Source organism: Callorhinus ursinus, unplaced genomic scaffold (genome assembly GCF_003265705.2).
Source record: "Callorhinus ursinus isolate GAN/ISIS: 27379988/994484 unplaced genomic scaffold, GSC_fseal_2.0 scaffold1, whole genome shotgun sequence".
Lineage (NCBI taxonomy): Eukaryota > Metazoa > Chordata > Mammalia > Carnivora > Otariidae > Callorhinus > Callorhinus ursinus.
This window is the reverse complement of record NW_027397063.1, coordinates 20,214,488-20,241,786: the sequence shown is the minus strand read 5'-3', so window position 1 is coordinate 20,241,786 and position 27,299 is coordinate 20,214,488. Positions and strand designations below refer to the sequence as shown.

The window sequence follows — 27,299 nt, the reverse complement described above, 5'->3', positions numbered from 1 at the left end:
ATAATTTTTAAATCTGTGCTTTAATTGCTGGTTCAGTGAGAGAGATGGCAACTTGTATGACCGCTCCCCCAACAAGTACCTGTTGGTCTTGTCATGAACAAGAATCACAGCCCTGCTCTCTGGTTCTCAGAGGCAGAGTCCTCTCCAACCTCATCTATCTCCTCTGACAAGGTGACGGATTTTAGCTTGTCCAAGACAAGATAACCCCTGAAGCTCCTTGCTTAGGAAAACAAAACAAAACACAATACACATTCTCTTTCCAAGGAGATGTTGAAAGAAGACTGGAGTACAACGAAGTATGTAAAGAGCTTTCATCTTCAGCTGGGTCTCCCTTTAGTTCTGATGCCGAGTACAAGCCTGGCTTGAGTGATGGTAGCAACAGGTTGGATGTCCCCATCTTGCTCACCTCACTTATTTTGACAACAGCTTCTTTTCAGTGATGAGAAATCAGTTCTACTCTCCTCCATGTACTTAACAAAAATATGGGTTGTTTGTTGGTAGGGTGGTCACATTTTTTTGTGATCCAGAATGCTAAAGCTTAGGGGATAGGAAAAATGTAGAGAAACAGATTTTACCAGGGGGTGCGGAGGTGGGTGGGGAGGAATCAGCAGTAATGCAGCTACCCTAATTTGAATAGAATAAAGCCAGTACTTGTACTTCTTGGCCCATTCAAATGCCTTTCTGGCATACCTGAGTTCTCGCAGTCTCTCAGAATCTAAATTAGAGACAAGAAAATTTTGTAATTGTTTTAGAACTTCAAAACTGCTGTGCAGGAGTGAGTTGAAGTATCAGAGAGGTCCTTGTGGAAGAGGAAGGAAGTGAGGGATACTTTGTTAAGCCAGTTATCAGCTGCATAGCCAAATTTTCAAGATTAAATTTTAGCTCCTCAAATGAAAAAGGGAACAAAAGCACTTTGCTCCTGATTCAGAAAAAGTTGTTTAAATGTAAGAAAAATTAATTTGTGAGTGGATAAAATATGCAGTTATTAAATCTTTATGATTGTATTAGTATTCTCCACTAAGAATATGTAAAATATATGCATACATATATACATTTAGTTTCAAACTTAAAATCTAAAGGCAATCTCTGCACCCTCTCTATTTATATCTTTTGTAAATTGAATATGACATATAATATTTATTCAGATTATTTTCTCTTATTCAATCTCCAGTGAAGAAAAATACAATTTTCTTCCTGAGGAAGCTGAGATTTCACAGTGGCTTTAATAAAATCAATCGGTTTCACCACTAGATATAGAATATTTCCCTTGGGGTCACCAAAAGCTGAAGTTGATTTGTCTTCGCCAAAGCAGACAAGTTGTTAAATGAAAGAATCAGTATAAGAATACGTCCTGCTAACTGAACTAGGAGAGAGGAATGAATGAAATGAACCTGACATACAAACACACATGTATTCCTTTTCTCCTCCTCTCTCCCTTGCTTTGCTTTCCCCCCAGTACCCATCTGCAGAGGTGGCCATACTGAGAAGGCACCTCAAGTCTGTTGAGAGATACTGAAACTTGAAAGGAAAGGAAATTTAAAAGCACAAATATAACATGCTGAACATCTTATTGCCTTAAGATTTCATGTTATTGCCTTAAGGTTTCTTTGCCTCCTTTCCCTGTGTCACATTCTCTGTCACTAGCTGTGGGCCTGGTTCTCTCTCACACATGCTCACCCAGAGGGGCACACACATTGATACTTTGTGGGGATTTCTTACTTAAAGCCATTCCTTCTCCAAACTGATCAAGACCTGGATCCATGAAACGAGCATTTCCTGACATTTAAAATAAACAATCTGGGAGAGCAATTTAAACGAATATGAGGAATCTACCAAAACTTAATAACAAGGGGACACATAAGGAGGATGCAAAAGTAGGAAGCTTTCTTTTAGCACTTCCTCGTGTCAGAAACAGAAGTGGCAAGTATGGCACTCATGAAAAACATTTAAAATGTAATAGTTTCAGTTTCAAACTTCGTCCCAAGAAATGTAGACACAACAACATTAATATAGATCTTTGTATACCGAATTTAAACACTCTACCAGAAGTCTTAAGATATTTCCTGAATAAAAAATATTTTTTCTCCCTTAAGGCTAAGCCCTATGGGTAAGTAGAAAACTTGTAAAACCGGTTCTACCAGCAAACTATAAAAACTTCATGCCCTATTTACCACATTAGAAGAAAGCAACGTTCTCCTTTTTTTTTCTCATTCTTGTTTTAGCCTGAACACATGGCTTTTTCTGAAGCTATGCCAGGTTCAGATCAGATACTATTAGGGCAGTGATGACTGTGGGTTATTGCACACACTCCCCCTCAAGGCTTCTCCTCTGAGATCCCTTTAAAGTTTCTATCGGGTCCTGTGTTCGTGCGAATGTGTATGTGGGAGTACCTCTGGAGGATATTAAGTAGTTGTATCATCGATAAATGTCTCGGTGATGCTTATCTCTCTCTTTCTTTGGATTCTAGCATGCAAGACTTTTGAGATGACCTACTAAGATAAAGATTTAAGTGACAAGTGTTAGAGAGAAAAGACACAATTTGATTGGAAAAGATTTAAGAAGAAAACACAGAGGTTACTTTCTGCAGTGTCCAGGGTGACCATCCGGCAGTGCTTCTTTTAGAACCCTTGCTGGATTCTTTGTGTTTAATTCACTGTAATGATTAGCAAATCAAACATGAAGAACTGAGAATTCATTAGCTGGTGATATCCAGTGAGTTCTGCATACTCAATAAAGGTTTTGTGTAGTTAAAAAAAATGGAGGGGAGGGGGGATTTTTCTGGTTCTATTTTTTTGACATTTTTATTCCACTCTCATTTCTAAGCAGGTCTAAACCTCTCTGTAGTACAACTCTTGCCTCCACAACTGCGCCCTCCAGCCTTGACCTACCTCTCTTTCATTCTTCTCTCCTGTTCTCCTAACTTCCCCCTCCCCATCAGATATCTGATGGAGAGAGGGAATAAAGTCAGGGCTTGATAATGTTCAGTCTCATCACCAACCCAGGCTTGAATGCTCTTGAAGTTTTCCCTAGTAAAATCAAGTAGCCATCCATACCAATCAAGCGGGCTAACCTACTGAAGTAAATACCCTGAAAACAGAATGGCTGAAATAAAATAGAAGTGGATTTATCTCTCAAGTAATAATCTGAGTGGGGAGGGGCAGTGAAGGGGTTCTGCTCCACTCAGTCATTCAGGAACCAACCCAGAATGAGGGTGGTCCTTCCACGGTCAACCCATGTCTTCTAAGGTTTGTCTTATCATCACTATTTCAGCTGTGGGAAAGACAAATGAGCTTTAGGAGTGAGCTTGCAAATTTTCAAGGCAAAGCTTGAATGGCATCTATCACGTTTGCTCATACTTCATCGGAGAGAGCTTAGTCTTATGACCACAGCTAGCTGCCAAGGAAGTGGGAAAATATAGTCCATGCCTGGGCAGCTTTGTCTCAGTTATGACTCCATCTTACTTATGGAAGCAGTGGAAGACAGAGTTGGGTGGACAACTTGCAATCTCCACCCTACCCTCTAAACCTTTTCATGTCTTAAGAGCCATGAGATATAATAAAGTTTCAAGGATCAATTGTCCTGGATCCTTTGCAGAACAAACTATTCCTATGGTTTACATTAGTCATCTGCAGTGGAAGTGTATTTGCTTGATGAAATGTTAGGGTCTTTTCATGAATTATTATACACATATGTGTTATGAGAATACATGAGAGAATTTTAAAAACCGGGAAAGCTAAAGTATTATATACTACAGTGTTAGAAATTAAATTGAATTATTCTTTCATTGTTCAAATCTAAGGAGTTTGAGCCTATGAAACCAGTCAGCGCCCAACATTTCCATAATCAAATATAATGACTAGCCAGTATGAATCTGACTTTAATCATCCAATGTCGTAGCTCTAAGAACATCAAAACTGACTACCATTTTGGTAGTGTCACTGAGTTTGGAAGATTAATGAAGTTTGAAGGCAAAATATAGTGTGGAATCCTAGAGAATGTTAAGACCATCAGTGAATGAACCCTGGATACAGAACATTCAGAAGAAAACTTAAGTTTTGTTCAGGGAGTACAGACAAATCAAAGTAGGAGGATAAACAAGAAACACAGCAAGCCCCTTTCACTGGGACCACACAAAAATTCAGATCATAGCAGAATATAATATATTGGCTATACCCAGTTTTTAAGAACACTATAATAAGGACACAGAACTCTATGACCAATCCTGCATAACAGCCCTGATCAATACTCTGATATGTCATGTAAAGAGAACAGCTAAGGTTAGGTAATGGAGGTCCCTTGACCCATTGACCTTGTTCCGGCATTAGAGAGTCAACATTTTGCCATTAAATGTCAGATCAATTCCCAATGATTTAAACATTACCCAGAAGTCTCTGGCTTCCTGGAATCTTTCATTTAAAAAGAAAACCTCCAAACACTACCATTTTCAAGAGTCTAAGGAATTATTATTTACTACATGAACTTAATCCATCTCTTTAGCATTCTTGTCTTAATTGGTTGCCAGTATTTATAAAGCAGAGCCTCTGACTAAAAAAAAAATACTATATTATTATTATTTTCAATGTATGTTTATACCTATTTTTTTTATGTCCGAGGAATAATTTTTCCTCTCTGGTAGTCTCATAAACAACTTACCACAGACTGATTATTTTCTCATACAGCCTTTTCCAGAATTATTCTTATATTACAATTATATATGAAAAGGTTTTTCTCCTTTTGGATCAGGTATGCCCCATGTTTAATTTATCCTTTATCCCATATAATGCCTTGCATTTGGTAGACGTTCAATACAACAATTAGTAAAATTTTGGCCCAACTGTATCTTCCTCAATTCAAGGTGGTGGGAGGTAAAAGGGAAGACTATCCATATGGCTACCATAAAGTTATAGGGAACATCTTAATTTTCCTCTCAGTAGTAAAGTGGATCGGTCTCTCTGGCCCTCGACAAGAAGAATCAAATCTAGTTTTTTCATACGCCAGAAAATGTCGGAGCTTCTCTGGGGGCATGCCCTCTGCCCATGTCCTCGATAAACAGGCATTGAGCAGTGATCATTCCACTTGCTCTTTCCTATCTCAGAGATCACCAGACGACCCCTGTGTCCAGAGACTGACATATCTTTTTGATGGCCGTGATACATGTCATTTGACTGACTGATTGAATAAATAAATGAGCCAACAATTGCCATCCCTAGATACCAACCAATATCCCACTGGCATCTGCCTGCTTGATGGAGTTCCTTCCGTTAGGTGCGACACATCGTAATCTAAAATAGCACCTAATTTAGATGCTAGTTCACTTTCGGAGCTGCTGGCGAAAAGAAGGGAGAAGACTGCAGCTCCCTCGGTCCCCAGCCTCCCACTTCCATGGTGGCCCGCTGTACAGTGATTTCTGTCTTGCCTGAAGAAGTTCCATGAAGGGCTCTGGAGCGCCTGGCGCTTGTGGATGGATACTCGACTAAATTTAATCACCACAAGTTGACTTATTCTTGCCAGCTGGGCACATCAAACCAAAGAAATAATAAAAGAGAGGGGATCTATTTTATCTAACTGTATGGAGAAAGAAAACAAAGAAGAGGGCTTTTTCGCTGGTGTGATTTTCCAATCTCGTCTTCAGTGTTAGTGCCAATTCAAATGTTCATGCCAAAAGAGGCAGTATTGCCAGGGACGATAGACAACTGCAGAGAATCCATCAGCCTTCGGCTGCCTCTGGAGGCAAGGTCTTAGCTTTTCAGCTGAGCTGGGATTGTGGGGGTGTAGTTAGCATCTGCAAAGGCTGCTTACCGCACAGGGCTCTCGGTTAACCTACGGTGGAGCCGGGGCAGCTGGGAAACGGGGCGGAGGGGGGCGGGGGAGAGGTTTGGCTACCCTTGGAAGCGCTCAGACTCTCCTACCTGCAGGGGGGGTTAGTGGGCCTGGTTTAGGAGAGTCTTCACTGCAGACAACTCACGTACTGAATTATTTATCACTGACTCTGGGTTGTGCTTAACCCGCTATTCTTCTCCCACCGCCTTAAGGTACAGAAGATTTAAAAAAAAAAAAAAAAAGGACATTAATTTTAAAAAATAGAATTATCATCACTTCCCTGAATCGAGCCACCTAGAATTTGCTGTAGCCCATCATTGAGAATAGTGGCATAAACCTTTATTTCTTTCTTTATTTTTAAGTTTCACAAGCACAATATATCTTATTTGCATTGTGATGTTTTCCATTGCAGGGGTAGCTGGCGGACAAGATCCAGTCCTTTATTTATTTCCTTTCTAGATGTTGACGAAGGTAAGTGCCAATGAGGCAGTATTACTTATTTCATGATGACAGTCATGCTTTGCTTGGTGACCTTCGACCTCCTTCCTCAGGGGATCTTGAGGTTAACGCGACTGTGCTCTGGATATCTACCCAGGAAGGAATGCATTCAAGACTAGAAAATGTGGGAGAAATTTAGCGAATCAATAGGGCTTACTGAACAGAGAAAAAAACTGGGTGATTTTGCCCACCAAAACCTGGGACTGATACTTATTTGCAGCCCACAGGTCTGCAACATTACTTATTTTTTTTTTTTTAAGATTTTATTTATTCATTTGAGAGAGAGAGAGACAGAGAGAGCACACCAGCAGGGGGAGAGGCAGAGGGAGAGGGAGAAGCAGACTCCCCTCTGAGCCGGGAGCCTGACTCGGGACTCCATCCCAGGACCCAGAGATCATGATCTGAGCTGAAGGCAGACGCCCAACCGTGTGAGCCACCCAGGCGCCCCAGGTCTGCAACTCTAATAGCCTGCCTATTCAGGCATACTCACGTCAGGGCGGTCCCTTGCTCAAATATTAATCTCCAGGGCCCGGTGGAGGAGTTGAAGGACCAAAGGAGGCGGTAAAGGAGAAGTAAATTAGTTTAAAGCAGCTGAGAGTGGTTGAGGAGTTGGGTGGGTAAACATCTGTGATGGGATGGGAGTCAAATACAGCTGTTAGCCCTTGAACCAGACAGTGACCCTGGACCCTCTGCTTCCAGGCCAAGCAGACAGCCATCACGCTCTCCCTCCCCTCCAGCTGGCTCCGTCAGAGGGTCTCAGGCAGGATCCTACAGTCACATCTCCCTTGCTTCTTGGGACCAGGAAGCAAGAAAACTGTGACTCACCCCCCTCCAAACTTGCCACATCCAGCTCAGGACCAACTTCCGTGCTGGGCAGCCACACTGGGAGGGTCTCTTCTGCACAGGAAGAGAAGGACAGAAGGTTGGAAGGGAACCCTCCTTGACAGATGGGAATGAGCGTGCTGTGAGTAACGAACTGGAGGCAATAAAGGTGTGAGCAAACAGCAGGAGGGAAGAGTGGGCCCCAGGAAGACTGGCTTTCCAGCAGGCTCCGTGTGTTGTTCCAGTGCCAGGAAGAACTTCCTCTCTAAACTTGGGTATTAACAGCATGTGGCTCCGGCAGATTCACCACGTACTCACTGACTTTGTCTGTATCACAAGCATTGGCTGGGCCCCCCCCCAACTGAGGGGGCTTGAAGGGGCTACCGTCACTTTGTCACCTTCGTTTCTAATGCCTCCCCCACCACCCATCGCTCCTTTCTTTGTTGCCAGTTCTTTTGTCCTCCTCCCTGCCCCGTATGCCTCTTTACATGATATTCCCCTTTTCCTTTGGGATTTCTGTCTTTTCTTATTTTCTTAGAGTAAGGAGAGCCTCATCGTCAGTGTCAAGCCCAGCATGATATAGCCAATTATGCCCAAATCACAGTCCTCTAGAGCTCTCCTCCATGTTGAGAAAACCCAGCTGTGGCTGAGAATTGTCTCCCTATGCAGTGCTTACACATGCACCATAGCGAGGATTCTCGAACCGAAAATGTTCTAACAGAACAGTCTTGGATGTTTATCACCTCCTCCTAACTACCTTCCATTTTACAACCACGCAAATTATGGCTGGAAAAGTTAAATGAGTTCCTAAGATTATACCATCAATAGTGTAAAGGGGTCACTAGGACCCAGGCCTCTTGACTCCTGATCCAGTGATTTTTTTTCCATTTTATGAGTCCGTTTAGTGTAAAAATCTCGACCCCTTTGCTGCATATGCAAATAGTCCTTCCCCCCCCAATCATGTTTGAATCCCTCTACCACTGCAACAAGTACAGCTAATGAATCAGGGATGCTCTTTTGTTCTCCTATTAATTGTCTGACCTTAAGGAAATCACTCATCTCCCTGGTTCTCAGTATTCTCCTTCACAACTGAGCAGGCGAGAAAGATCGTTGAGGGTTGCTCCTCACTCCAAGATGCGATGACACTTCAGGCTTCACTTATTTCTCCCGAATACCTGTCATTTCTAGGTAAATAGAGTTCTCAGTTCTTTCTGCTAAAAGAGGTTAAGTAAATAAAAAGGAAAGTTCGGGCCATGCTTTTGGCCTAAATTATAACTTTGTGACCAGAGATGAAGGAAGTTAATAGCAATAAGAAAGCTTCCAGGGTCTACCATTTACAATTTAAATACTTTACTTGGAAGGTTAAAAGTTCAAAGTTGAGTCACAGTCTGAGGTGGCTCTGCTCTTTCTTTTTAATTATCTGAGGTCAGGAAGTTAATAATACCAGAAATCCCCAGTGGAGACCTCTTGTGCACTGTGTGATCTTTAAACTTGCTCTCTCTCTCTCTTTTTTTTTTTTAAGGGTAAAAAGTTCAGTAGAAACACAGTGGACTTTTCCTCTTAGCCTCCACCCATTCATCCCCCAAGGTCAAAAGTTGAACTGTAAAACAGAAACCCTTGTTCTCTGATCCACATTTAACCAGATCACTTATTAAAAAGTAAACATTCCAAATGCAAGCAAGATCCAAAGTGAATCTGGTCAATAAAAATGAAAATATTGTAATAAAATGAGTGTTTGATCTTTATCACTTGCCTTGGAATTGAACATCAGAATGTATTTTCTTATGTTTTGAATCTCAGAGAAAGCAGCCACAAAAGCTCTCTCCTCACCCACCTCTGCCCTGAGATTGGCATATCTGGAAAAGAAAAACCTAAGACATTTTTACATACTTGCGTTTACAGTGTTAAGGCATTTTCTGCAACTGATTCTACACCATTTATGTTTATTTATTTGTTTTGCTCAAACAGGAGTTCAAGAACCACAAAATGTGGCTTAAATCAGAGCAATTTAAAGGACTGTGGAGTTAAGAGATATTTGCGAAAGTGGAGAGAATAAAGAAATGGATGAATGAACCCAATGACCCTCATAGAAATGAGGAATGGAATATATTTGAGATATTCAAAATGATAAAGCTCAAACATGAAGCCAAGAAGATGGCTATGGAACTCTATATATGTATTTAATAAAGGCAAGACTAGCTTTCTTGAAGTCATAGTGGCAAATTTAAGAAGTAAGAGTATTAACTGAATATTAACTCAATCCAGTCATCTTGCTTAGAACAACTCCCTGGGCCACCATCAAATGAAGCTGTTATCACATGCAACCCTTAAGTGTCCTTTTCTAATAGAGTAAATGAGATATATGTCCATTTTTTTCAACATGCACCTATTGGGAATGTTTCTACTTGCTTAAGAAAACGTCCCACCAACATTTGTTCCAGAAAATTTTTAAGAAAGCACCTTTGTCACAATTTACCTATCCAAATGAGGGTAATACCATCTGCTTTTTTCTACCTTAATAATTTTTGTAAAATTTAGTGAGCAAACTGCACAAAATGGTGAGAACCTTGAAATAAAGATATACAATAAACACATGCATCATAAATACTTTTTACTGCTGTTAGTTTTGACAATGTCAGTTCTTGGACTTTCTGATTAATTTTAATACAAATCAAAGCTAGAAGATATGGCTTTGGAGAGGTCGTGACCTAGACTCATTTTCACAGCATCCTTTGAGACTCCTGGATGCAGCTGGATGACCCAGACTCAGGAATGACACAGCCACAGGAAGGAAGTGGGGACAGCATACAAGCCTACTTCCTCTTGTTAGGGCTGCCCTCTCAACAGCTGTGGAGAAGGAAGGGTGGAAATTCGTTATGAGTCAAAGTGTGACTTCAAAGTGAGGGATAAAATTTGAGAGATGTGATCATATTGATTAGGATGTTGACCAAAGGAAGTCACTTCATTTAGGAGAGTGTTCAGGGAAAATCAGGTATTAAGTCAGATTAGGAGGTGAAGAGGATTTAGACACCACTGAGACTTTTGGACTAGTATCACTTTCATGAGAATAACTTCTGGTTTCAGTTCATCTTATGAATATATTCCCATTAATATTTATGTTTCTGCCTCCTTGCCTTCCACATTCTGATCTCTCTTCCTAGAATAATCTTCTTGCCCTTGATCCCTGGAACCCTATACTCCACCTCAATACTGCTCTTCCTTCACACCTCACCTCCCTTTCCCTTTCTGAATGTAAGTGTCCCTTCCACAACAATCTGCGCAAGGAGCTATCGTCAGAGTAACTATCTTACCACATTATAATGTTTGGTTAATTTTTCTGCCTCCAACAATAAATTATCATCAACTTGAGGGAGAAAACTCCCATGTAATTCCCTGGGAGGCCCTTCTTCAGAAATATAGAATGAAAGTTGACAGGAACAGGATTCAGTAAATCCTTAATGGATGGCAAAGGTGAGCTGAAACTCAGCAGGGTACACACCAGAGTGAACTCAAACAGTCCTACCAGCTTTCTGGAATACTACTAGCTCAGCAGTTCTCAACTTCGGCTGTGCTTTGATATCACCTGGGAGCTTTAAGTTATCCTTGATGTCTGGGTCGCAGCCCTAGAAATTCTGATTTAATTGGACTGGGGTAGAGCTGGGCCATTAGGGTTTTTAAACGCTCTCAAGTGATAACTGTGATGATGAGAACTTAAGGATGAGGACCACTGCACAGTAAGATGCTGCTAAGTGGGAATCACTTCTGGAGGTCACCATGGGCATTGGGAGTCACAAATGGACTATTGGTTTAAGGACACTCTTATTTTTCATAATTCTTTCGAGGAATAAGTTACTCTCCCATCTGAACTGATTTGGCAACTCTTTATCATCCTCATGATAAAATCAAACGTCTTGGCCAGCCAACATGTTACTCCAGCCTTTCATTAAATGATCCCATCTTTTTCTTCTTCCTCCTTAATATCACGTGTGCAGAGTCATGCAGCACCGTCATACAAAACTGCTGGCTATTGCTCGGGTGTGCCGTATGAAACCCTTCCGTATCCTCCAAGGAACGTCTTTCTTCTCATTCCTACAGGTAATTCACACTTATACTTCAAGACCCAACTCAGGCTGCTCCTTCTCTGGATGCCTTTCCTAGTCCCATTGGTTTTATAAAAGGCTCCTATTCCACAATGCGCACAGCTTGGCTCACCATTCAATTGTAGCAGTGAACACTTTGGCTGAAACTAGCTCTCTGTCTGTGACTTACTTTGAATTGTCTTAGATTCCCAAGGGCAGCAAGTGTGCCTTTTTTTCTGGACCTATTTTTCCCAATATCCAGTGCAGTGTTTGACTTATGGATGGTGCTAACTGAATAGTTATTGAATAAATGGATGGAAGGATACATACAGAGATGGACAAATAGATGATTATATAAATTAACTCCATCTATTTAACATCTAGGGGGACTCTTGAGGTACTCATCACCAAGAAAAGAGAATAATAACTTCCCATAATATTTATTTCATATTCATCTCCAGAAGTTGGAGACCCAGTAGCCAGAAACCAATGCAGGCATTAGAGATACCAGGCTAGGGCAGGTGGCCCCAGGAAGAAGGATTATAATCATGATTTGCTTGGTTATATTAGAATTTTCTAGATAAAGAAATAGAAACAAAACATTCTAGTCATGTTATGTTTCAAAAATGCTAACTTTCTAGATGACTGCTTAGCCCTGAGCCACATCACTTTCCATTTTTATTCCCACTGGCTTTGGGTTTTTCTTCATAGAATCATAATCAGTATAAAAGCATTTGCTCCTCCTCTCCCAATTTGGGGTCCAGCTGAAAATTAATTATGGGTTCATAGTTTGTTAGAGCCAAAAAGAATTTTAGAGATAATCTCATCCAATGCCTCCATTTTGCAAACCTAGAAGCACTTGGGAAAGTTTTGTGGAATGGATTGTCTTTGCCAGTTACCCTTATAACTAGATATTTCTAAGCCTCATCAGCACAGGAGGACCAATGAGGGAACAGCAGGCTTAACACCTAAATTATCTAGGAACACAAGTTCCCTTGTAAGTTCTTCTCTATTTCCTTTTTGGCCTGTGGGGAGCTCATGTATGCTCAGAAACAAGTCAGTTGATGTTCTTTGTCCCTAGCCCCTTCCTCAATGCCTCTTCTCACCAGGTCCCAGCTCTGGGCCTCTCTCTAATTAGAGTCCCTCGTGTGTACTTCCATTTTCTGTGGAAGAGCTCCAGTGTTGCTGCACAAGAGTCTTTTCCGGGTGGGTGGGTGGGTGGGTAGAGGATTGAGGGAATGAGAGAAAGGGTTGGAGGTGGGGAGGCGTTGAAAAACATAAGAATAAACTCTCCGTCAGCTTCTGAGCCATACTTTGTTATAGGTGGGCTGGAACACTAAGCTGGTGCCCTAGAATTTGGCTCTAAAATCACATCTGGGGACAACTGGGTAGCTCAGTCGGTTAAGCATCTGCCTTCAGCTCAGGTCATGATCCCAAAGTCCTGGGATCGAGTCCCACATTGGGCTTCTTGCTCAGTGGGGAGCCTGCTTCTCCCTCTGCCTGCCACTCCCCCTGTTTGGGCGCGCTCTCTCTCTCACAAATAAATAAATTAAAAAAAAAAGAAACAAAGAAAGAAATGACAAATACCTTTTAAAAAAATAAAAATAAAATCACATCTGGATTCCAAATTTGTCCCTGCTGCTTACTATGTTTTTGTCCTTCAGCAAGATGTGAAAAATTTCTGAACCTGAATTTCTACTTTTTTTAAGATTTTATTTATTTATTTGACACAGAGAAAGAGAGAGGGATCACAAGTGGGGGGGGCGGGCAGAGGGAGAGGGAGAAGCAGGCTCCCGGCCGAGTAGGGAGCCCGATGCGGGGCTTGAGCCCAGGACCCTGGGATCATGACCTGAGCCGAAGGCAGATGGTTCACTGACTGAGCCACCCAGGCACCTTCTATTTTTATCTTCTTTAATATGATGGCAATAATAATAATTTCTTTCTCATAAGATTATTTGAGTATTAAATGGAATACTTTATATATATATATTAATATATCAGGTGTTTAGTATAGTGCCGGAAGTTGGTAAGCACTGAGCAAATGGAATAGATATTATTTTTATCTTCATCATTCTTATCACTACCACTATAGGTTTTCACTGAAATAGCTTCTTCTGCTTCTGCTGCTAACCCCTCTTTCTAAATCTTTTTTTTTTTTTTTTTTTTTAAGTAGGCTCCATGCCCAATGTGGAGCTTGAACTCACGACCCCGAGTTCGAGAGTCACATGCTCTACTGACGGAGGTAACCAGGCGCCCCTCCTAATCTCTTTCTACTGGGCCTTAATGGCCGTTGCTGGGGCCAGCTGGGGGACACAAAGGCTCCCTAGCCTCTTCATTCCCCATTTACCCTCTTTTTGGCACCTGTACACAAAACTCCTTTTTTTCTCATTTTCCCTATGCCAGACAGTTTGGTTACCAATCTGTACAAACAGTTCCTCACAAAACCAAATTTTAATCCTATTAGAGCATCAGCTAGGACATCTCAGTTGTTTTACTAGCAAAGCCAATCTGTACTTCTGAAATAATGGAAGTTGTAGTTGCCAGTTTTCACTAGAGGGGAAAAAAAGTACACGTTTTGGTGCCAGATTTTCCCCAGAGCAGCACTCTCCTCTGTAGTAATAAAGCTCTAGCTAGACACATGGTTCCCTGGAGATAATATTTCACACATTCAACCATGCAGATGAGAACAACATCCTGGAAGTGAGCAGAGCAGGAAGATGGAAAGAACCCGAGGCCTTGAGTAACTCTCTGCCAATCCACCCAGTAACCCTGAGATGTCTGGGCTGTTTGAGCCACTGTATTGAGACATTTCTGCCCTCCTTACAGTCTGACATACCAAGTAGGATAGTTTCTAAACATTGCATAAAGAAATGATGTTCAGACATTAATGCAAGCCCGAAATACAACATTTCATTAAGATATTAATATTGGTTATATGCTCACAAAGGTGTTGGGGAAACAAACACCTTCCCATTCCCAATATAGGAGCTTAAAAGTTGGTATTGCCAAAGATTTCAAGATCTCCTACCCAGCCAAGCATTAAACATGTGTGGTCACCTTCTTATTATTAATTGAAGTAGAAAAAAACGAAGTCAAGGCAGGGAAATTATGTTCTTTATATAAACAACTTTCATGAACAATCATTCAAGTTACTTTTTAATTGCAAATAGGTACAGATTAATTCACCCTTCAAGCAAATTAGGGGTCCTTTGATTATCAGACAAGCACGCTCTATACGAAAAGCATTAAGGAGATTGCCCCAAGAGATTTTGGTCTCATAGTCCCAAGCGCAGGGAAGAGAATTTATGTAATCAGCTATGGGCCAAGACTGGGCAGCCCTAGCTTAGTCAAACATCTAAACCAGTTGTGGGATTAGCCTACACCAGTAGCCCAGACGGACAGCTTTGGTTTTCAATATTTTCATATTATATATTTTTATATTATAGACATTTGATTGTATATATTTGACTTGATTATATATAATTTATAAATCAGAGTCCATGGATTACTCTCATAATAACTGGCTCATCCAGAGAATGTGTTTTAGAACTCAAATACATCCATATGAGCAGCCACAGACTCTCAAAACCCTGTTCTCTCATGCTAACCATGCTGGACTAAAGATCGACCCTCAAGACCAAGGACACCAGACTCCATGTAACCAAAGGTTCCATGCCCACAGAGAGTAGGTTAAAAATAGACACAGGTAGCTCCTTTCTATAAACTTCTAGGCCTTCAAAGGGCAAAAGTCCTCATTTGATGCCAAAACGATATATTTTCCTTATCAGAAAGAACTACTAAGTCAAAGGACTTGCCCAGGAGTATATGGTCAGCAGGGAACAGAGGAGCACTGTCCTCATATCACCCAAATAATGATTTAAGCCTATCTTCTCACTCATGATGAAATCAAGATGTTATGAGATAAGCTGTCTTAGAATAACTTACTACCTACCAATACTGTAAATAATGCCTTCCCATGCATTACTTTTGTTTTCATGTCTTCTAAGTTTAAAAACTTCTGCCAAATTTTCTTGATCATGTCCTGTGTTTGATAATGTTGTGAGGTATATCTGATTTCCTTTTCACATTTGTACAAAATGACTTTCCTTTCTCACCATGACATTTTTCTATCATCCATTTAAGATGTCAAGCTTTGTGACAGGTGGTATTTGATATTGTGGCTAATCTAACATCCACTGAATCAAGGGGAATAATACATGACTAACAGTTGTTACACATTTATAATGTGTCAGGCACCTTCTAGGCATGTTATGTTTATTAACTCCTAATGTACACAATACATTAATTATCGTAACAACCTTGAAGAATGGATAGTTTTATTACTCCCATTTTAGAAATAAGAAAACTTAAGCTAAACAATTCAGCCAGCAGCATACCACTAAAAAGTATCAGGGACAAAATCCAAAACCAGATGATCTAACACTGTGATACAAAAACTACCAGTGGGGGCGCCTGGGTGGCTCAGTTGTTAAGCGTCTGCCTTCGGCTCAGGTCATGATCCCAGGGTCCGAGGATCAAGCCCCACATCAGGCTCCCTGCTCAGCGGGAAGCCTGCTTCTCCCTCTCCCACTCCCCCTGCTTGTGTTCTCTCTCACACTGTCTTTCTCTGTCAAATATATATATATATATATATATATTAAAAAAAAAAACCCAAAATCAAAAACTACCAGTGAGTGGTGTTATTCCCATTTAATGAAGACTATTTGGACAGAAGTAATAAAAGTATGTGAATTGTAAAGTTACAGAACTATAGAATCTGGGGCCAAAGGAAGCTCAAATGTCCTCTAGTTCTTCTTGCCCAAAATATCAATCCAAGAAATTAACTTGTCCATCAAAAGCTGACAACCAGGAGAAAAGAGACTTGACTATATCCGAGACAATAGTCAAAAAGGTAAGCAGAAGACTGAACAGAACCACTTCTAAAAGAAGAAAAAGTTAAAGCATTCGTGAATAAAAGGCAGTCTTCTAAAGTAGAAATCCAGGTTGGCCAGATAATAGACTCACTAGCATATAAACCATTGGACGATGTTGTAGGTGGTCAGAAGGGAATAATAAGGTTAGAGGAACACAAGCCCAGAGAGGGTTTTTGTTTGGTTCTTTGGCAACACTTGACTCTAGGAAATGATGGGGAAATTCTAATTTCTGAGAATGCTTTTCACAAGAAAGACAGAGATTAGAGTTTCCAGTGAAGAAGAGATGCTGCAATAGAAGAAAGCAAAGTTCAATAAAGCATTCAGGCCAGATGGCATTTATCTGAGTGTTCTGAAGCCAATAAGGTGTGAAACAGCAGACATGGATGAGGGCAGATACTATGTTCCTAAAAATAGCAACTGTTGTTGAAGATTGTCCAGTTTCTAACATAGCAGCCATTTTTTTAAAAAAGGGAAACCAAAAGAAATACCAGGAATTCAGACAAGTGAACTTTGTCTTGGTGCTAGGATTAAATGTTTGTGGGAGAAAAAAAATCTGAGGACAGTACCACAGCATCTGGGGATTGGGATCTCTCCATGTCTCCGCAGTAACAGGAATTGTCACTTTCTGACCTTAAAATTAATAATGATGACTCTAGAGCAATATCATACACTTGGCTTTTCAAAAGATTTGAGATGAACAAATAGATTTTGGGGGGTATCTAAAACTAACTAAAGAAACTAGAATCGTTTATAGTGTATGCTTAGGTCAAAGAAAAGAGATTGGCTACAATGTGCCTGGAAACTGATGTTGGGACGAAATGAGATTTCAGATGCATTTTTAAAATAATTATGAGGTCTTGTGAGCCCCAGGCAACTGACTCCCATATGACTGACGCTGTGTGTGGCAGCATCTACCAGGGCAAGCAGTAAAAAAAGAAATGGTAATCACATGATCATATGATCATCATCACTAACATTTATTGAGTGTTTATTACATGGCAAGCACACAGCTTAGTGTGTGACATCCATGATGTCAATTATTCTTAGTCTGTGAGTCCTGGTATAACCTATTCAGAAGCATCTGGTATTTTAGAAAGAAAAATGTCCTAAGGGGTAGGATGGTCTCAGCTGCTGTCAAAGTTCAGATGAGTTCCAAACAGAGCTCATCTAAAATATTCTGAATAAAACAGCGGTCTCCATTTAAAACTGAATGAGGCCAAGAAGGTTGTAAAGGAAATCAAGGATGGAATCTGTTCTCTGCCCCTTGGTCTATGGGCCAGTAGCTCTTATCTTCTAAACCTCCAGATAGTCAGGCTGACTTGGGTTCCAGATTCCATCTGAATGACCAGCCCTGAGACTAGTGAGTTCCTACTGGGTTTTTTTGTTTGTGTGTGTGTGTGTTTTTTAATTTCCTGGTCCTTAAACCCATTTCCTTACCTAACTTCTGTCCCTTGCTATTTATAACTGTTTTGTGTTTGTTTCCTGATTCCACTAACTCAGTCTCTTTTCCCATGGCTTTCATCTGTGTTGCCCGCCTGGGATTTTAGACCCACATGGGTCTAAAGCCTTCCCTCAAACTTTGTCTGAAATTCTCCTGGGCTTTGGTCTGCAACCTCCTGCCACCCAACCCAGTGCTAACAGACAGAATGATCTGGAGCCCGTAAAGATTAGAACTATTCTATTAGTCAGTGACACTTCCCAATTAAAATACTTCATTCAGGGTTCTCCACACAGCACTTCAAGTACTTACTGTTCAATAAAGGCTTGCTGACTGAATTTACAGTGCATGCAGTAACATGAACTGCCGACCAGAGTCCAAATTACAACACATGACCTCTATGGCAAGAAAGAGTAAAAAAAATAAAAACAAACTTGGACAGATGCCAGGTGACACTGGACCCATGAAAGAAAAATGCACTAAACAGAAATAGTAGTGCACACACCACAGCCTTGCTCTCTGATCCTTTGTAAACTATGAGTGGTCTCCTTCACAAAATTAAAAGCCAATTGAGAACGGGGTACAATGAAGTGTCAAGTGCCAGGTGCCTACCTTCCCCATCACTCCTCCTGCCACCAGGAAGTTGCAGGAATTGAACTCTCATGTTAGCCTTCCTCCCTGGCAAGACACTGACAATAGCCTTGAGTACTACAAAGCCACACTGGGGAAAGTAGGAAACATTGCCATATCCACATCACACCTGGACAGATATTTACCGGAAAAAGAAGCATTCTACATTTTGCATCTCATGTATAAACTATTCTATCCAGGGTGTCTTTTTCATCACCCAAGTCTGATTCCTTCCCAGTATAAATCTGTCAAACAGAAAATAACCATCAGAGCCTGGTTCTTCTAAGACTCAAACTATGAATTCATACTGGTTTCCAGCTTTCTTTTTTTTTTTTTAAAGATTTTTTTTATTTATTTATTTGACAGAGAGAGACACAGCGAGAGAGGGAACACAAGCAGGGGGAGGGTCAGAGGGAGAAGCAGGCTTCCTGCAGAGCAGGGAGCCCAATGCGGGGCTCGATCCCAGGACCCTGGGATCACGACCTGAGCCGAAGGCAGACGCTTAACGACTGAGCCACCCAGGCGCCCCTGGTTTCCAGCTTTCATAAAAGACTCTTTTAATTTCACTTCTTACCTGCTAATCTACCAGATTCATTTAATCTTCCATTTTTTTTTATTCAATACAATTATTTTTCCTGGTTCCAAATCTTACTTATTATTTAGTTACATTTGTAATAACTCAGAATTTAATGCTCTCCCTACAATCTCTATTCTTTATTTTAAGCTATCCCTGAAACCCAAAACTCAGTTTTGATCAATTAAACAATTGCTATCCATGAATCCCAAAGTTCGTTTTTAATCAATTAATAAATAAACACATATCCATTTACAGGAAAATCATAGACAAAGATGTTTTATAGAAGAATCTATATATGTACAGTAGGCTTGGGGCTAAATATTTTATACCCATCAAAACGTAGACTTCTCATATCATTTTTTATGATCAAAGACAGAAAAGGGCCTATTATTATGTACAAGCTGGTGTTAACTACAGCAGACATACATGGGGTTATCTGTCCAGCCCCCTCATTTGGGAAATGTCTATTTTCCTCACCCCATTCATGAGGTTATTATAGATGTTGTTCTAGGGCAACAGTTTATTGGCTCAGGAGTAGACACTAGACTCAAAATAATAGACTTTATCATAGGCTTTATCATAATCCCTACCCCAGACCTCATATTCTTAGCTAAAGCTTTTAAGTTGCAGTCAGGCACCTGACACAAATGGGAAAAATTGGAATCCATCCCTCAGAATATTTTATCCAGAAATGACAGTCATTCTTTGGGTGCCTGAAGTATGATGTGTAAAGATAGGAGACCAACGATCAGTAACCATATTTCTAGTCATGTGGAACAAAATAGGGGAGGAAATAAGAAAGAGAAAAAAATAAAGCTCATACACCAGAAAGTCAAAGAGGCAAGAGCTACATGAAGTCCTAATGGTGCTCAGGTCTCCATTTCCAGTTCTGCCTCAAATCCGGCTGGATTTCTATCCTTGAGTCTTCTAAATTCTCTACTTTGCTCAAATTAGTTTTGGTTGGATTCTGTCCCATGTAAGCCAAAGGGTCCTGATGAATAAAATTCCCACCATCTGAACTTACCATATGGGATGCTGAGCCTCAAAGAGATCAGTGGACTTGTCAGGAACATGTAGAAAGTAACTTATGAAAGAAAAAATCAAACCATGCTTATTCTTTTCTTACCAATGAATCTGACTAATCTTCTATTTCTATGATATTGCCTGCAGTGATAGGAAACTTTAAACCCATCATTCCCATTAGGCTTTACACTGGGAACAACAATGAATCTTAAATAATTCTAAAACATGGAATCCTGGGTGGAATAAGGTGAAACATAATTATATTGAATCTTCATTTTAAAAGATAAGTGGGACATATTTCTCCTACAACTCTTTGAAATGGAATGAACTCACCGTGAAACCCAAAAAGTCAGTCAGTTACTTAAGCAAGCACAACATGATTTGTATTATCACAAGACAACTAGTGTTATTCTTTCATATGCTCAAAGCCATCATAGAGACACGGAGGAATTCTGCCAATCCGAGTTTCCATTTCTCAACTCAATATACTCTGTTTAAAAGAAACATAAATCCAGTAAATAAACAAATATATAAATTTTGAAAGGGTCTAATTCAATTGTTCCCTTTTTAGCACCTATAAAAGGAGGACCAGAGAACCAAGTAGCTAGCACAATGGACCACAGAGAAGTAAGGTTTACAAATACATTTCAGGTAGTGCAAAATAACTAAAGTTCCTAAGAAGGAACTGACAATACCCGGAGCTTCTTCATGTCTAGAGTGGTATATATAGCCTTGTGTTTAGGAGCTTGAGTTTTAGAGCCAGACTACTAGGTTTCCAATCTCTAATCTGCCATGTAATTTCTATGTGATCTTGGGCAAATCACTATCATCTTGGTGCCTCAGTTTATTGATTTATAACACAGGAATAAAACAGGGTTCCCAGATTGGCAGTGGAGAATAGTAAATGAGTTAGTAGATTTAACAGACTGGGAACAAAACCTGGAAGATAATAAGCACTCAATAGATGTTAGCTGTTATTATTAAGAGGTCATGAATCACTTGTTTGTGTAGCATCAAATAAAGCATGCATGTGCACACACACACACGCACCTACCTCATAGTTATTTAAATAAAAATTAAAACATAAATCAACAGAGTACATTTTAATTAAATCAGCTAATGGCATAGAATTTACTTCACAAATTATTTCTAACATGGTTTCTCATAAAACAGTAGGACTTCATTAGATATAGATGTTTAAAGGGAACATTAAAAACATATAATGTATAACCCCACAGTTTGCTTAACAGCTGCTTTGAAAATTATTGTTATTTGAAGTAATTTTCAGTTTAAGGGAACTATTTGAATGATTTTCTGAAGGAAATCAATAACCCTGTTTTTTCAGTCCCTTGAGATAACTGGGTCATAGCAACTACCAGTGTTCAGATATTTGGGAACTGTGTAAAAAAAGGCAACAGGTTTGAAGTATCCTCAAATATGAGAAGGACATGTAGAAACAATTCATCACAAACAGGTTGTTAAAATTAAAAGTGTATTCTTAAATAGTTTCTTGATTAAGAACAAATGCCTCATTAATCTGGAACATACTGACTTGAGAACACAAGTAAAGTCAAAGAGAGGAATGACTGACATGACATGGAAGGCAACATGCTGTGCGTTCCCATCTCAAAAACTTTGGAAGAACAGACTCCACAAAAGGTCAGTAGATACAGTGAATTGAACAGAAAACTTAGCATCACCCAATGAGGCAAAGGTAAATTTTTAAAAATCTAGATAACAGAGAACATTGTGTACCAGCAGCCATGAAATTTTTTCCATCTGTAGATTCTGAGAACATTGCATTTATTTCAGAATGAAAATAGGCCTACATCCAAGATAAAAAATAAAATAAAATAAAATAAAAGCATACATAAAAGAAATAAGGTACCTAATTTTAAAGAAACTTAGTATCCTTCCCCCCAACCCCATCCCCATCCCCCAAGTTTTAGTTAAGTGTGTGAATATATATTAAAAACCAGCACAGATAGCTTTGAAGAAAATTCTAACAACATAATTGGATATAGATTTTCTTTGGACCATACAAAAGCTGCATTTCCTAAAGGAACACATAGTACTTGGTAAATAAAATGTTAGATGTCCATCAATGTGACCTGTACATAAAAAATCACGGACATACTTTAAAAAAAAAAAAGATCAGGGGCACCTGGGTGCTTCAGTCGGTTAAGCATCTGCCTTCTGCTCAGATCATGATCTCTGAGTCCTGGGATGGAGTCCCACATCAGGCTCCCTGCTCAGTGGGGAGTCTGCTTCTCTGCCCCTCCCCTGGCTGGTGCTTTCTCTCTCTTTATTTATTTAATAAACAAAATCTTAAAAAAAAAAAAAAAGATCAGATGTTAAACATCCATGTGAGGATGACTATGCAGTTTTTTTAAAACTGAGTCTTGTTTTGGACTAGCCATTAAAATATGTCATATATTCTTCTGAAAAGCTTCAGAATTTCACCTTCTAGAAGATGAGTTCCATGAGGAAAATAATTTTTTTCTGTCTCAGTCACTACTATATCCCCAGAACAGTGCTTAAGACACAACAGATGCTCAATATGTATTTGATGAATAAACAGCTTCAGTCATGGATGAAACCATAACTTGGATAATACTTGTTGTGATTTGTAAATTTAACAATTGGCCTCAGGACTTTACCCTCTGTAGTTGGCCCTCTCCCCATGCCATTCCATACCTCCTTTACACCAAGCATAATGTCCACAGAGATGTCTCCTCAGGATGAAGAGAAAGAAAATATCCATGAAGAGGCTTTAGATAAACATTATGTGCAAAAAAAACTTCCCAAATGCCATTTTCTATAGAATGGTACAAAAAATTATGATAATTTTTCTAAGATCAGAATAAATTCTTCCAAAGTCAAATAAAATTTGACATAATTTTTTAAAGTCAAATTCAAGATAGAATACTATATTACCTTTACTAAAATAGTATTCTTCATTGCAGACCTCAAAACAGGGAAAGACAAAATTTTTCTAGAAAATTTTTCTAGAAAGGGAAGAGAAAAGAGAGAAAGTAGAGAGAGTTACTCCTCTAAGGAACTGTAATGAGACTTTCTTTTCAGCAATATTTAAACCCTATTTTTCTGAAGGTTTTAATCTTGAAAGCAAGATGGCAAAGAAGAACATAGATAAAGAGCCAGTACAGGAGTTTTCCTGTTTATTAGATATACACTCAGCTTGTGTTAGAATACAAATTATGGTAGCCCATGCCCATGAGAAACAAACAGTCCAGTTATAGGTACAAGACTAGCAATCAGGAATCAGAAATATACTGCCTTATATCTCTTAAGTACTAAATTGTGTAGAACCAATTCTAAATGGCCTAGAGATGAGAGGCAATTCCACACCTAACACAATGTCCAGCACATATTAGACATGTAATAAATACTTGATAGGTAACTGAAAGCTGGAATGAATGGATGCATGGATGAATGAATGAATGAATGGATGGATGGATGAATGAATGCTTTTAGAAGTTAATCCTGTTTAGGATCCTGGAGGATGATGTCCAGCATTTGGTTGGTGTCTCCCACAAATAATATTTCAATTTTCATTTCCATCTTCTATCCACCTTTCCATCTTCACACACATGATAGAAGCTGTGTCAACCTTGTGTAGAAAAGATGGAAAGGTAGAAAACACAGTTGTCCTCTTAATAATACTGGGTGGTCTTAGAGGCTCAAATTGCCATTTTTCACCTGGCCTGGCCAGTCAGATTCTCCTTAGGAATTAATTCTAGGACACTCAGAGGGTTGTGACCAATTGACCGATTAACTGTTTGCATTTGAGCCTGGGGCCAAGCAAGATCAAAGCCTGGGCAGCAATCTGAGGCTCTGCTTAACAACAAAAAAAAAGGCAGAAGAAGCCAGTTGGGATAGAGAGAGAACTTGAATAGAAGCAGATTAAGAAGCAACGTGCCAGGGCAAAAATGAACTATTGGGATTTCATTAAGATAAAAAGCTTTTGCACAGCAAAAGAAATAGTCAACAAAACCAAAAGACAACCGACAGAATGGGAGAAAATATTTGCAAATGACATATCAGATAAAGGGCTAGCATCCAAAATCTATAAAGAACTTATCAAACTCAACACCCAAAGAACAAATAATCCAATCAAGAAATGGGCAGAAGACATGAACAGACATTTTTCCAAAGAAGACATCCAAATGGCCAACAGACACATGAAAAAATGCTCAACACTAATTCAGCATCAGGGAAATCCAAATGAAAACCACAATGAGGTATCACCTCACAGCAGTCAGAATGGCTAAAATTAACAAGTCAGGAAACGACAGATGTCGGCGGGGATGTGGAGAAAGGGGAACCCTCCTACACTGTTGGTGGGAATGCAAGCTGGTGCAGCCACTCTGGAAAACAGTATGGAGGTTCCTCAAACAGTTGAAAATAGAGCTACCATACGATCCAGCAATTGCACTACTGGGTATTTACCACAAAGATACAAATGTAGGGATCCGAAGGGGTACGTGCACCCCAATGTTTACAGCAGCAATGTCCACAATAGCCAAACTGTGGAAAGAGCCAAGATGTCCATCGACAGATGAATGGATAAAGAAGATGTGGTATATATACACAATGGAATATTATGCAGCCATCAAAAGGAATGAGCTCTTGCCATTTGCAACGACGTGGATGGAACTGGAGGGTGTTATGCTGAGTGAAATAAGTCAATCAGAGAAAGACATGTATCATATGACCTCACTGATATGAGAAATTCTTAATCTCAGGAAACAAACTGAGGGTTGCTGGAGTGGTGGGGGGTGGGAGGGATGGGGTGGCTGGGTGACAGACATTGGGGAGGGTATGTGCTATGGTGAGCGCTGTGAATTGTACAAGACTGATGAATCACGGATCTGTACTTCTGAAACAAATAATGCGATATATGTTAAGAAAAAAAGAAGAAGAAGAAGATAGCAGGAGGGGAAGAATGACAGGGAGTAACTCGGAGGGGGGAGATGAACCATGAGAGACGATGGACTCTGAAAAACAAACTGAGGGTTCTAGAGGGGAGGGGGGTGGGGGGATGGGTTAGCCTGGTGATGGGTATTAAAGAGGGCACGTTCTGCGTGGAGCACTGGGTGTTACGCACAAACAATGAATCATGGAACACTACATCAAAAACTAATGATGTAATGTATGGTGATTAACATAACAATAAACAATTATTAAAAAAAATAAAAATAAAAATTCAGGGAAGGAAAAAAAATCTAATATTTGAAAGTTAATGGATCTAATTTTAATTGCATGTTACCTTTATAATTCCAACAAAGATATGCAAAATAAAATCTATTTTCAATTATTTCAATGTTTAATGGGTACATGTCAAAGACAGAGTAGAAGAAATTATTTCTCATATAAATAAAGCTATAAAATTGGAAAAAAAAAAAAAAAGAAGAAGCAACGTGCAGAAAAACATGGTCCTTGAAAGAGAGGCAACTTGAGAGAGAAGGAATCTGTTTGGAGAGAAGGGGCTGATTAATCAGTCCTGTTGCTTCAGCGTTCAGTTTTATCTGGATTCCAGGGAGACCTCTTTCTCTCACTTAAATGAAACGACTTTGGGCTAGTTTCTGCTTCTTATGAGTGAAAAAGCCCAATTCAAACACTCACCTTTCAGTAATTTTATTCCTTTACCCACTGTAATGTGTTAACATTGTTTCTACCTAGTATTACAACATGATATAAACACGGGCTTGGAAGTTAGTTCTTAAAGCCATTTTAACTATTTGGTTATGCTAAGATAGTTCTTATATTTTCATAGAATCTTACAGTCATTCTGAGAGAAAAGACTAATGAGTTGTTCCTCTGAGTTTCTAGTCCACTCAAATTTTAAAAAGCAAATATTTTCAATTATTATAAATCAAACTAAGCATGCAAAAATGCCATCTATAACTTTGAAGAGAATGTTTTGGGCTAGTCTTGGAAACATTTATTGGAACAAAATATTTCATCAGTTTTATGGGACTTTTGTGTGAATTTAGGAAATTTAGCATTTATACAAGGTCCGAGCACCACTGGAAATGTTCTAAAATGAATTAGTTATTTAGTTGTTCGTATCCATAATATAAGAAAAAGATGAAACAGAATTTTTCTCTACATAGTTGACCAAACTTCCCAGTGATTTTTTTTTTTTTTAAGTGCTTTGCTAAAACAGCTTGGGGGTTCCCTGTTTAAAAGTTAAACTCCTGGTATGTGTTTGGCTGTTGTGTTTGGTTTTTTTTGTTTTGTTTTGTTTTGTTTTGCCCCTGGGTACAGTGTTTAATTTGTACATCTCAGTCATCTGAAAGATCTTGGTGATCTGAAACTATTTGCTGTGGAACAGCCAAACCTGCATCCCAAAGGTACTTGGAACTAGACCCAGCAAATACCCTGCTGCCAGGGGCTCACTGTCTTCACTCCTGGAGGGCCTCCTTCTTCACTCCAGAGGGGCGCCTGGGTGGCTCAGTCGGTTAAGCATCTGCTTTCAGCTCAGGTCATGATCCCAGGGTCCTGGGATCGAGCCCCACATTGGTCTCCCTGCTTGGCTGGGAGTCTGCTTCTCCCTCTGCCTCTGCCCCTCACCATGCTCGTGCTCTCTCTTTCACTTGTTCTCTCTCTCTCTCAAATAAATAAAATATTTTTTAAAAAAAGAAGAAAAGGTATGGATCTCAAAATTCAAATCTAATTCCAAACTAAGAGTAATAGTTGTGACTCATGATTCTGGCTTCAAATCATAAGTCACAGGAAATGAAGAATGGAGATTTTAAAAAGTATGTTCTCTTATCTTAAATATTTGCTTATTGACAGATTCCCAGGTGGTTCTCCCCCCACCCCAATGTAATAGTACCCAATATTCTCTTCCTCTTTCCTCATGAAAACTCAACATCCTCAGCCCTCAGTCCAACTAAAATGAAGGCACGTATCTGCAAACTGAGTTACAGGCTTCTCTCTGCTACCTACTTATAAGGAATCTTGGGCTTTAAAGAGTTTTTCCCAGCACCCAAGAGATTCTGGCTATTGCGTGTTTTGAGGGTTGAAAACTAGCTGGTTGTGCTGGTTCAGACTCTCCTGGCTTTTTGCCCTGGTCCATGGGGCAGTAGGATGTTTACTGGTCTTAGGATTCTTAACAGAGACTATGACCTTCTCCAGCCGGGTTCCTGGTGTCCCTAGTGCTGTGCAGCACTGTGGCGCCATCCGGGCCCTGGCTTCCCTTCAGTCTACCCTGCTACGCAGAAACGGGGAAAAGATTTCTAATTCCTGAATTCATGGGGCTCAAACCATTCCTTGCCACCCTGTCCAGGAATAAGATGCCCCATGGTCCTATGTATTTCCTTTGTTCTCAGCTTCCAAGGCCTTCCTGGGGCTTCAGACACAAAACTTCCTCCTCTCTTGTCTCTTCCTCCCTTCTCCAAATGCAAATCAGACATACAAATATATGCCTGGGAGGACTGCTGAGTCCAAAA

At 39.8% G+C, this 27,299-nt stretch overlaps 1 protein-coding gene across 2 annotated transcripts in view; it reads right to left on the bottom strand.

Annotated features, from left to right (window-relative positions):
- LOC112834046 (uncharacterized) overlaps window positions 1-27,299 on the bottom strand; it is a 342,252-nt gene that overhangs the window by 173,599 nt on the left and 141,354 nt on the right. Inside the window, exon 6 of one of the 2 annotated variants that reach the window (XM_073891870.1) lies at window positions 20,155-20,311. The exons of the other annotated variant lie outside the window; for it this stretch is intronic. The gene's annotated coding sequence lies outside the window, so the exon portion shown is untranslated. Of the gene's footprint in view, window positions 1-20,154; window positions 20,312-27,299 lie in introns of those variants that run through there. 2 annotated transcript variants of the gene reach the window in all.